The following is an 11,394-nucleotide window of genomic DNA, read 5'->3' as shown; positions in this document are numbered from 1 at the left end:
CCCCCCCCCCCCCGGGGGACTTATATATTATAGTAGGTAGACCTATACCTATCACGGCGCCTCCTATTATCCTTACGCCCGTTCCTAGTATAGTAATCGCCTTTACGGGGGTAAAAGGCCTATGCCGGTTTAACCGGTTTATATAGGTGGTGTCATAGGTTTTGCGTGAGGAGTGAAGAGAGTCGTTAAGACTATAACAAGAACAGGTCACGAAGCTGACCTTAGGGGGGGGAATAATTATGAGATTATTCGTTAAGCCCTTTTAACTCGGGACTTAACGGGAAACACCCTACTTAAGGACTAGTGACTGCCCTCCCTAGGATCGGTATATAATAACCTAAGGCTCTAAGACCATAGGTCTTAGGCCAGCTTAATAATCCTAAAACATAACTCGGTCCTAAATATCCCTAGGGTTAACCTTAGGGCCGGTTCCGGGTTCTTAATATATTCCTTAACGCCTCTAAGTCCTATCCGATTCCCTTAAGTGGAATATCCCTAATATCACGCCCCTCCTTCTAAGGCTCCTGTCCACGGGAGCCGGTGACCGTTATTAGTCCGGCCTGCCCGTTAATCTATCCTGACCCAGGGACGGATAGGCCGGCCTAAACCCCACTTATCGGGGCCACTAACTCCCTCCTTATCTACCCGAACTAAACTAGCCGTCCCCCTTAACCTGCCCTTCCTCTAGTTAATCCCGTCCACCTCGTATAGCGTAACCATAGCCTTATAAACCGTAAGGCCTAGTTATCTTTAGATAAAGCATAACTCTCCTAGGTCTCCTTTATTCACCTCTTTTACTACGACTATACTATAATAAAGCCCTAAGCGCTCTAGCCGGGGCCCTATCTAATAAAGGGCTCTAGTTAGAATAAACACAACTTCTAAAAGCAGATATCGGGTCGGTAATAAATCATAGTCCCTTATACTACTACTATTATTAAGACGACCTAAAAAGCCTATATAAAGAATATTTTTAGAATAAGGCCCGCCACGCTATAGTCCTAGATAATAAAAGAACTTACTCTATTTCCTTTATCGCCCTCTCGCGGCTAATCTAGCTTAAGGCTAGGTAATAATAAGGCATAATATTTATCGTGAATATTAATAATAATAAAGCCTATCCGTAGACGCGTATACTATAATAGTACCCTAGACGCGCCCTTTATTAACTAAATAACCGTATCGTAGAAACCCGTAATAGGTAGTCGTATCTGGGTAAAAGGGGAAGGAATAATATAAGTAGGGCCTATATTAGGTTATACGACTATTCTAATATAGGACTTTTCTATCTACCTAACTTATCTTATTATTTTCCTTTTCCTTACCCTTTCTTATTTACCTATCTATAATAATAATAATAGTATCGCTATTATAGTAAGTTATCTATCCCCGTTTATATTAAGGGCATTAACTTATCCTATCGACTCCTTATTAGGGTATATATTATCTCTGCGTGATTCCGTGTATCGCGTATAGGATCGTGGGCGGCTTAGGATTCGGCTAATATCGTGGCAGATTATTACCGTTATTACCATTACCGTTACTATCACCACTATATAAGTGTTATATCGCCTTCGCGTAGACTATAGGCTGATTTATAGTATTAGAGCAGACCACTATTATATAATAGCGCCCCCTGCTTTAGCTAATAAGTATAAAAAGTCCGGCGCGGCCGGTAAATCCTCTAAAAAATCTGGTAAGGCCGGTAAAAAGTCCGACACGGTTAGTATTAAGTCTACTAAGGTGGCACCTAAGGTTATCGATAAGGGGATAACTAAGACTGCTAGGAAGAAGGTATAGCGGGCCGCTAAGAAGGCTTAGGCTAAGGCTAAGGCCGTGGCTATAGCGGCTGCTCTTAAGCCGTAGTAGTAGTAGTAGTAGTAGTAGCAGTCTAACTCTTTATCGGACTTATTATCAGATTTATCCTCGGATTCGTTATCTTCTTCTTTCTCGGAGGATAAAGCTATCGAGTAGCTAGGTATAGCGGCTACTCTAGCTAAATAAGCTACGCTAGTCGGGACCGTTAAGAAGCCGGCTATTATAGCTACTCTGGTTACTAAGTCGACTAGCCCTCTCCTTTTAGGGCGTGATAACTCGCCGTAGGGTGCTCTTAAACCCCTTAGTGACCTGGAGGGCGTCCTTAACTATACTAGTTAGGACGTCGTTATAAGCGGTGGTGCCGATAAAGCTACCCTCTTTAATAATAAGGAAGCTAACTCCGATAGGTTATTATTATCGGAGTTCGCTTTATCTATAAACGGGTCTAGCGATAGACCCTTAGACTTTAGTAATAGCGGCGGTATCGAAATACCGGTACGTCCTATTATTTTAATTAGGTCGGGCCTAGAGCTTTATGCTCCTTATAGGCGGTGCGCCTACGTACTAGGTTTCCTGGTGCTAGGTGGCGATAGCGCTACCGGTCTTATCACTATACGGCCCTGCCACGGTAGTAAGGTGTCCGATAAATACTATTACTACTATAATAGTAATAGCCGTGACTATAAGATAGTATATTTATATAGCTATAGTCCCCTTTACTTTAACCGCTCTTAAGGTTACTAACTGGATATATAGCTTTTATTATAGGCGGAGCGGGTAGCTAAGAAGCTATAGAAGATATTATTGGCGGCTATACGGGGCGGCGGTGGTTTAGACGACTAGGCGTTTATAAGTTAGCCCGATATCTTTATAAAGAGCACCGCTAATATATATAAGCGCCGGGCCTTCCGGGTCTAAATTAAGTTACGCCGGGCCCTTAAGGCTATAAATAAGTATGCCCGCGATAATACGGGGTTTAACCCCCTAGAGCGTTATCGCTAGGAGGAGGAGGAGGAGGCGGAGAAGAAGCGGCGCGATACTCTTATTAACACGGAGCGCTACCTTACTATTATTGCCCGCCGCCTAGGCTAGTTAGTTAAATAAAATTCGAAGTTAGCGGATCTTCGTAAGAAAACCGACGCTAAAAAATAACTAAGGATGTTTTATAGTAGTCGTTAGGATCGGGCTAGGAGGAGTTAGGGGGGGGGCGTTAGCGTTTTTTTTTTTAATTTTTTTCTTTTTTTTTTTTTTTTTATTTTTCTTTCCTAGACCTAAATAAGAAAAGTCCCTACGGGGCGCTAACAACACTATTCATTAGTCCTACTCTTTTAATTATAATACTCCTCGATAAGCGTGTCGGGGAGGTGTCTTTATGGTTCCTAAGTATTATATTTATGCTTATACCCGGCCTACTTAATAAGGTATTCGCGCCTATTCCCGTTATAGCGATAAGCCAGGACTTCCTTTACCTTATATTTATCCGACTCTTATAGTTCGACCTTAACGTCCGCGGGTATAGGCGACCTACCATCCCGAGACTTCTATGGTTTAAGGAGTAAGATTAGGAAAACGTTATAAATCTTTATCGACTCCGGGAGTTATAGCTTATAGGCGAGCCTATACTAGCCTATTATAGAGGTGATTTTATAGGGGCCGAGGAACTTATCTAATAGTTTCTTATTAGGGCGATATTACTTAATATTCTTCGAGGATAGCAGTATATAGTCGTTAATCTTAAAGCACTAGGCCGCCCGGCTAGCGTTATAGTACTGTTTATAGGTGGTTTAGGCTTTCCTAATAAGGACCTTTATAGCCCTACGATTCGATATAAGGTGCTTTACCCTTTACTCGGCTATAGCGGTATAAACCTTACCCGACTTATATATCTATATATTATATAGTCCGTATAGGTTAAAACCTATTAGCGCGATCGAAGGGGTTTACTGGATAGCCGAATATTATATAATATTATAGGTAAACTAGGCTAGGGGTAGCTAGTTAACCTAGTTATCCTATTATAGGGCACTAAATACCTATAGGAAGTGCTTTAAGTTCAGGTTCTATTATTCCGTCTAGCTATCCGTCTAGGGGTAGAACGCGGTTAATAACCGCCGCTCGACGCTTAGGAGGCTATATAGGGTGGTTTAGAACTTATTAGTAAATAGGGACCCTTAGTTCGAAACGATACTATTTAGTAGGCCGTAGATACTAAAAATATATACCTATAGGATACTAGCGAGGCCTTTAGCTATTAAAGAGCTGCTATAGGGGATATAGATCGCGTACTTAGTGTATCGGTATACTATAACCAGGATAGAATCCCTTTTTTTCCCCTATAAGGTTATAGGGGGGAGGCCTATCACGAAGTCTATTAAGATCTCTTAGAATAGCTGTTCGGGTATAGGCAGAGGTGCTAGGTACCTAAAGGGCTTATGCTAACGCGGCTTAGTCCTCTAATAAATACTATATATAGGCACGAACTTCTTAACGTCTTAAGAGAGGTATTCCTAGTAGTAGGACTCGGAGATCCTCTTAATAGTCCGACCTAACCTATAATAGCCTATAGTAGGCGTGTTATAAAATACCTAGAGGACCCTATCGCGTAAACCTAACTGGTTCGGTATAAAGAGACGGTCCCTAAAGTAGACCGTACCCTGACTATTATAGGACTATAGGTCTATTAAGTTATCCTTTAATACTAAGGAGATATAAAAGGGATCGTCCTTCTAGGCAAAGATAATCTTATCCTTTAGGCTAGATAGACCTAAGGGCTTAGGTATACCTTAGGCCTTTATAAGGCTAATAACGAACTTCTTAGCGAATCCCTTAACGGGCTTCTGCCGCTCCGCTTCGAGATCCGCTTAATCTATAGCGAGCTACGGCTTCTATAAAAGCCTATTTACGGGGTTCTAAACGCTTAGATAGTAACGAATCTTAAAATTAAAGCTTAATAGCTCCTTTAGCTAATAGGTATATTAAGGTTTAATTTAAGGCTTATTTAGTAAATACCGGTGGTTTAAGTGGTTAGTTAGTACCTTTACTAGGGTCTAACTATACGCTAAATAATAGCGCTATTACCGGAACGCTTTAATAATCGCTATTAACTTAGTATTTAGCGTTAGATAGTTTAGTTCGGGTCCCCTTAGCTTCTTAGATAGGAACGCCACGGGTCGCTAGGTTCGGTCCTTATACTGGCTAATTATAGCGCCTAATACGAAGTTAGACGCGTCGGGTTCTATATAAATAGGCAGGGCTAGGTTAAAATACCGTAGTACGGGTACCGATTAGAATAACGATCATAACTTCTTAAATACGGCCTTTTTTATATCCCCTAACTAGAACGTACCTGGTCTGCCCCCTAACCTTAATAGGTCCGTAAGAGGGGCAGCGATCTTAGAGTAGCCTTTAATAAAACGTCGGTAGAAACCGGTAAAGCCTAGGAAGACCTGGATCTTCTTAATAGAAGTGGGTTCCTCCTAATCCTTAATAGCCTTAACCCTCTTAGGGTCTATAAAGACACTATTAGGGCTATATATAAAGCCTAAGAACTTAACCTTTTATGTCTCGAATACACACTTCTAAGGGTTTACTAATAGGGACTATTCCCTTAGGCGCGTAAGGATCTCCTTAACGTGTATACGATAGGTACTAAGGTCCTTATTATAGATTAGGATATCGTCTAGATATATAACGTAGATAGTGTTAATAAGACCCTTTAAGGCTTTATTAATATAACGCTAGAAGCTAGCGGGGGTATTATATAGACTAAAGGGTATTACTAAGTACTTAAAGTATCCGTACTTAGTTCTAAAAGCCGTCTTCCACTTATCCCCTTTTTAAATTCTTAAGCGATAATAGGCGTCCTTAGGATCTAACTTAGTATAAACCGTGGAGGACACGAGGCGGTTAAGGATCTTATATATTAGGGGAAGCGGGGTATAGTCTTTACGGGTAACCTTATTAAGACCTTAATAGTCTATATATAAATATAGCTATTCACCCTTCTTTAGTATAAATAGGATCGGGGCGCCCGTAGAGCTTATTGATAGGCGAATCCACCCTTTAGCTATAGCCTCCTTAATATAGTCTCGAAGGATAGCTAGTTTTTACTCGGCTAGAGGGTAGATAGGGCCGAATAGGGGTGACTTACCTTCCTTTATCTCGATTACGTGATCCTAATACTAGTAGCGGGTAGACGGCCGGCCTTTATAATATTAAAAACGTCTAAAAACTCTTAATAGTACTCGGGGATAATATTCCCTAACTTATCCTTATTTAGTAACTTTTAATATAGCCCGGGATTAAGATATTCTAGGATCCCTTTATTTAGTTAGGTCGGGTTAGGGGGCACGGGGGGTATAAGTTACGACGGGTCTAATTAGATAATAGGGATTAAAGGACTATTAGGTAATATATCCTTTTCTTTCTTAGTAGCGTTCTACTTTATACCGATAACTTAGCCGATACGGGGGGTACCGGACTTTATAAGGCGGATAATAAGCTATATATACTCCTTCGCCTTCTTTAACTCTCTTTAACCCGGGACGCCTTAAAGGTCCTCTTACTAGAGTCGATATATCTATTCGCCGGACCGGAAAAAGGTAACGGGGTTATATTCTACTAATTAGGGTATACCGAGGATAACTTAGGACTTATCGGGGTCTATATCTAGCACCTCGAACTTAATCGGATATATCCGGGTCCGGTCCTAACTATCTATGACTTTAATATACGTTTTAAAGGACCTAATAGACTATATATCGACCCTAGGGATAACCTATCTAAGTCGCTTCGGCGGTCCTAGGGGACTATAGTCGGGAGGTAGGGCCTTTTAGTCGATTAGGTTAACCTCGGCGCCTTTATTAAGCTTAGCGCTCCGGCGGCCTTATCCGCCGCTTAACCGTAACTCTAACTTCGCCTTAATCGCGCCCTTACTAGTAAAGAATAGCTAAGACGGCGGCCTTTCCTAGGCCTAAGCCTATCTAATAACGGGGTGCCTTAGGTTAACCGGTAGGTTATTCGGGTTCTAACTAATAGAGTATCCTAATAACTAACCTAACTTAAAGGGTTCCTTTAGGTATTTATTCTAGTAGTAACCCTTTTTATTATAGCTAAAGCATATAACGCCGCTATTATCATACCTCTTAGAAGGCCCGGGGGCTTCTATATCGTCTACTTTAATTAATTCCACGAAACCTTAAGCAGGTATAAAGGGCCGAATAGTTATAGTACGGGCCCTATTAGGGGCCTTATTACGCCTATACTTCTCGCCGCGGGGCTGCCTTAGGCGATTATTCTAGGGCGTCTTTTCTTTATTCTTACGTAAAAGAGTAATCTCTGCTTATTAGGCTACGATACCTAACGCCTTATTATCGGTAAGGATACCGGCGGCTATAATCTAGTTATATAGCGGCTTATTAAGCTTCGTTAAGATTAACTATATACGCTATTTATTAGGGAAGGGTAAGGATACCTTATTAAATAATAAGTCTAGCTTATTAATAAACTTAGTATAGGTTTAATTAGGTTTCTATATAGTTTAGTCCGAGAATAGCTTCTCGGTTATAGATATCTTATAGGTTTTATTATCGACTAATTACTCGGTTAGAAAGGTCTTAAGGTCCTCCTAGGTAGCACCTTTAGTCTTCTTATAGACGCGCTTATAGTAGGCACGCTATCAGGATTTTATAATCTTTAGTAGTAGGGTGGATATAAGATAGATCTTCTCTGCTTTAGACGGCTTAACCTTATCGAGTATAAAACGCTCTTTAATTTCTTCGATAAACGTCTAGAACTAGTCGTAGGACTGCCTATCCTATTTAGGGAGCTTCTATAGGACCTTATACTAGCTCTTAAAGGAGTCCCCTTAGGGGACACGCTTAGAGGTATCAGGGTCCTTCCCTTATTAAAGGGTAAGGAGGCGCTTCTCCTTCTTTTTATAGGCTCGGCGGTCCTTATAATGCTTAATTAGGAAGTTAAGTTCCGCCGATAATAGAGTGCCGGGGGGGCGGCTTTTAAGGTCTTTAATATCGAATTAGGGTCCTATCCGGATAACTTAGGGGGTCCCTTAGTCGAGTAATAGTCTTATTATAGGATCACGAGTATCCGGGTTAGCTTATCCGCGAATCTTAAATTCGGGGTTACTATCTTTATCCTCTAACTCGGGCGTAAAGGATTACTCGTGATCAGCGCCTAATAGCCCGGCTTTAGCTTTTTTAGCGGCGGGGGAAGTATCCCGGGTATAAATAATAGTGGTGCGCTTAGGGGGTATCTTAGGTACTAGTTAGGGGTAGTGGTAGGATTTAAAAAATAACTTAGTTTTTTAAACTCTTAATAGTCGTTATACCCGTAAATAGTTAGAACGAATAAAATATTATAGGTTTTGCGTGAGGAGTAAAGAGAGTCGTTAAGACTATAATAAGAATAGGTTATAAAGCTAACCTTAGGGGGGGGGAATAATTATAAGATTATTCGTTAAGCCCTTTTAACTCGGGACTTAACGGGAAACGCCCTACTTAAGGACTAGTAACTGCCCTCCCTAGGATCGGTATATAATAACCTAAGGCTCTAAGACCACAGGTCTTAGGCTAGCCTAAAATATAGGGCCGGTTCCGGGTTCTTAATACATTCCTTAACGCCTCTAAGTCCTATCCGATTCCCTTAAGTGGAATATCCCTGATAGGTGGTTAAGAATATCGTAGAGGTTATAATAATCGAGGTAAAGGATATTAAGTCCTTAAAGGGAAAGGAGAAGGATAGGCAGGCTAAGGTCGCGCCGTTAGCGCTATCTCCTATTATTCCTAAAAGCGTTAACGGTTACGAGGATAGTTATAATGATATCGATCTTAATACTTAAACCCGGTAATTAGGAGCGGGGCTTATCCGCCCTAACTTAATTAATATATACGGCTTTACCGTTATTCTAACCTTTATTTAATCCTTAATACCTTTCCTATAACCTTTTTCTTTTTATAATACTTATAGGGTTTATTATTAGTTTTAATCGGGCTATACTTCTCTTCGTAGCGATCTAGGGCGCTTAGGTCTTATAAGGACTCCGTCGATTCCTAGGATATCTAGGCGTATCCTTCCTACTTTATTAACGCTTCTCTTACTATACCTTTACCCACCTTCTTATTCCTAGTATATAGGATTTCTTTTACCGTCTATTCGTTTTCTTCCAGACTATCACGAATCGGGCTAGGTTAGGGGTTATATAGAATTTAACTAAGAAGCAGGTCCTTACTCGCGCTTCGTAGAAGGTCTATATAGAACCTCGGGTATATATTCGAAGGTATATATAGTTCTATTATATACGGGTTAATAACCTTAGTTACTCTATACTTTTAGTATAGCTAGCTTAATTTATATAATAGTCGCGGGGTAGAGTAGTTTATAAGCGAGAGCTATATAAGGTTATTTTCTTAGAACCGTTCGGCGGGGATATAACGCTTATTCGCTAACTCTTCTTATTATAATTATATAGCTACTATCGCGGCTTAGGCGAACTTTATAGCTTCTTAGAGGCGGCGGAGCAGGTTATAGGCTACGAACTCCCTCGCGTTACTACTTAGTTCTTTATGAATCTGGATCGGATTAATATAGTATCTATGTTCTAGGAAGAACGGCCTTATCTTTATAGTTAAGCTCTCCCGGTTATTTAACGCTAGTTAGGCTACGGGCAGTAACTTATCCTAATCGTCTTAGGCGTAGTAAACGAAGGCTTAGAGGTACGTCTATACTTCTTAATTCGCCCGCTTAGTAGCGCTATCGGTCTAGGGGTAGTAAGCTATACTTAATCGTTATTTTATTCTAGCTAATTCATAGAAGTATTACTAGAAGCGACTTATTTAGTTAGAACCTTTATCGCTTATAATTAAATAAGGTATACAGTAATACCGAAAATAATAGTATAGGAACTGTTCGATATAAGCTTCCGTTTTTATAAAGTCTATCGCTTTAAGGGTAATAGCCTTTATAAGCTAATCGGTTATAACTTATATGTACCTGCACTTTTTCTTTTTAACGGGTATTAGATCCGTAATAAAGTCGATTAATAGGTCGCTCCTTATTCGTTTAGGAATCGGGAGTAGTTTTAAAAGCCCTTATCTAGCGTTCCTTTACGCGTGGCTCTAATTATAGACGTCGTAGTTACGTATAAACCTATATATATCTTTATTTATCCCCGGCTAGAAGAAGCGTCTTGTTATAAAAGCGATTATATTATTTTACCCGGGGTGGCCTTTAATTATAGAGTCGTATATAGATTAGATTACTTATATTTATAATATACTTCTTTCTTAAGCTCCCGGTATTTATAGGCGGTCTTAGAACGTTAGTAGTCCTTATAAGGTAGTCCCGTATTCGGTAATCTAGGCTCGGAGACCTAATAAGAGAAGAAACTATTAATCGCCCTTAGATACGGTTTATGTAGCTTAGAGATACTAATTATCCTTTTTTGCTATAATATCCTATAGCTATTATAGCTTATTATTGGCTTTAAATACCTATAGGTTCTCGCGAAGGAGGCAGATCTTTAGGGGGATTAAGGTCTTTAGGATTAACTATATATATTATATCTATTCCTATTTATAGAGAACTCCTTTGGTTCGTCTTATTCTCTTTATAAGAGGATATTAGTAGTATAATTATCGGTACCCTTATAGTATTCTAGCATAAAGTCGAACTAGGCTAGCTCGCCTGCTTATCGGCTTTATCTTGTATTAAGTATCTTCTTTATTATAAAGTACTCTAGGGCCTTATAATCGGATAGGATTATAAAGCGGCTATAACTTAGGAGCTAGACTCTTTAATACGTTATATAACTTATAATCGCTAATATCCTATTATAAATAGGGTAGTTATACTTAGGTCCTATAAGTCGCCGCGAATAGTAGGCGACTATATAACGATATCCCTATTCGTCTTCTTAAACTAATACGCCTCCTAGTACGAATCCCGAGTAGTCGGTTTCTATAAAGGTCTTATTACTTAAGACCTATTATCGTAAGATCGGCTACTCCTAGAACCTCTTCTTAACTTCTTCGAAAACCGCCTATTTGTCGGGACCCTAAAAGAACACTTAGTCCTTCTTTATTAGTGTTATTAGGGTAGCCGTGATATAGGCGAAGTTCTTTATAAATATACGATAATAGTTTATAAAGCCTAGGAAGCTTCGGACTCCTTTTACTAAGGTCGTGGTTTCTTATTCTTAGATCGCTTTTAGTTTGTCGGGGTTATATAAAATACCCTAACTAGCGGTGATTATAAGTCCTAAGTACTCTATAGTCTTTACGCTAGACTCGTACTTTACCGGGTTAAGCGTTAACCTTATATCGCTTAGCGATTATAAAACCAGGTTCACCTTTTTTTTATAGTCGCGGAGGGATCCACTTAAGTAGATTAGGATATTATTAATATAGGCAGTAATAAAATCGTCTAGGTAGCGCTATAGCGTCTTATTAATATATCGTTAAAAGGATACGGGGGCGTTACTTAGTCCGAAGGGGTATACTAACTATTTAAATAAGCTAAATCGGGTTCGAAATACTATCTGTATTTTATAGCTAGCGGCTA

Source organism: Sodiomyces alcalophilus (genome assembly GCF_042370955.1).
Source record: "Sodiomyces alcalophilus JCM 7366 unplaced genomic scaffold ACRALscaffold_7, whole genome shotgun sequence".
Classification (NCBI taxonomy): domain Eukaryota; kingdom Fungi; phylum Ascomycota; class Sordariomycetes; order Glomerellales; family Plectosphaerellaceae; genus Sodiomyces; species Sodiomyces alcalophilus.
Note: the sequence above shows the minus strand (reverse complement) of the source record.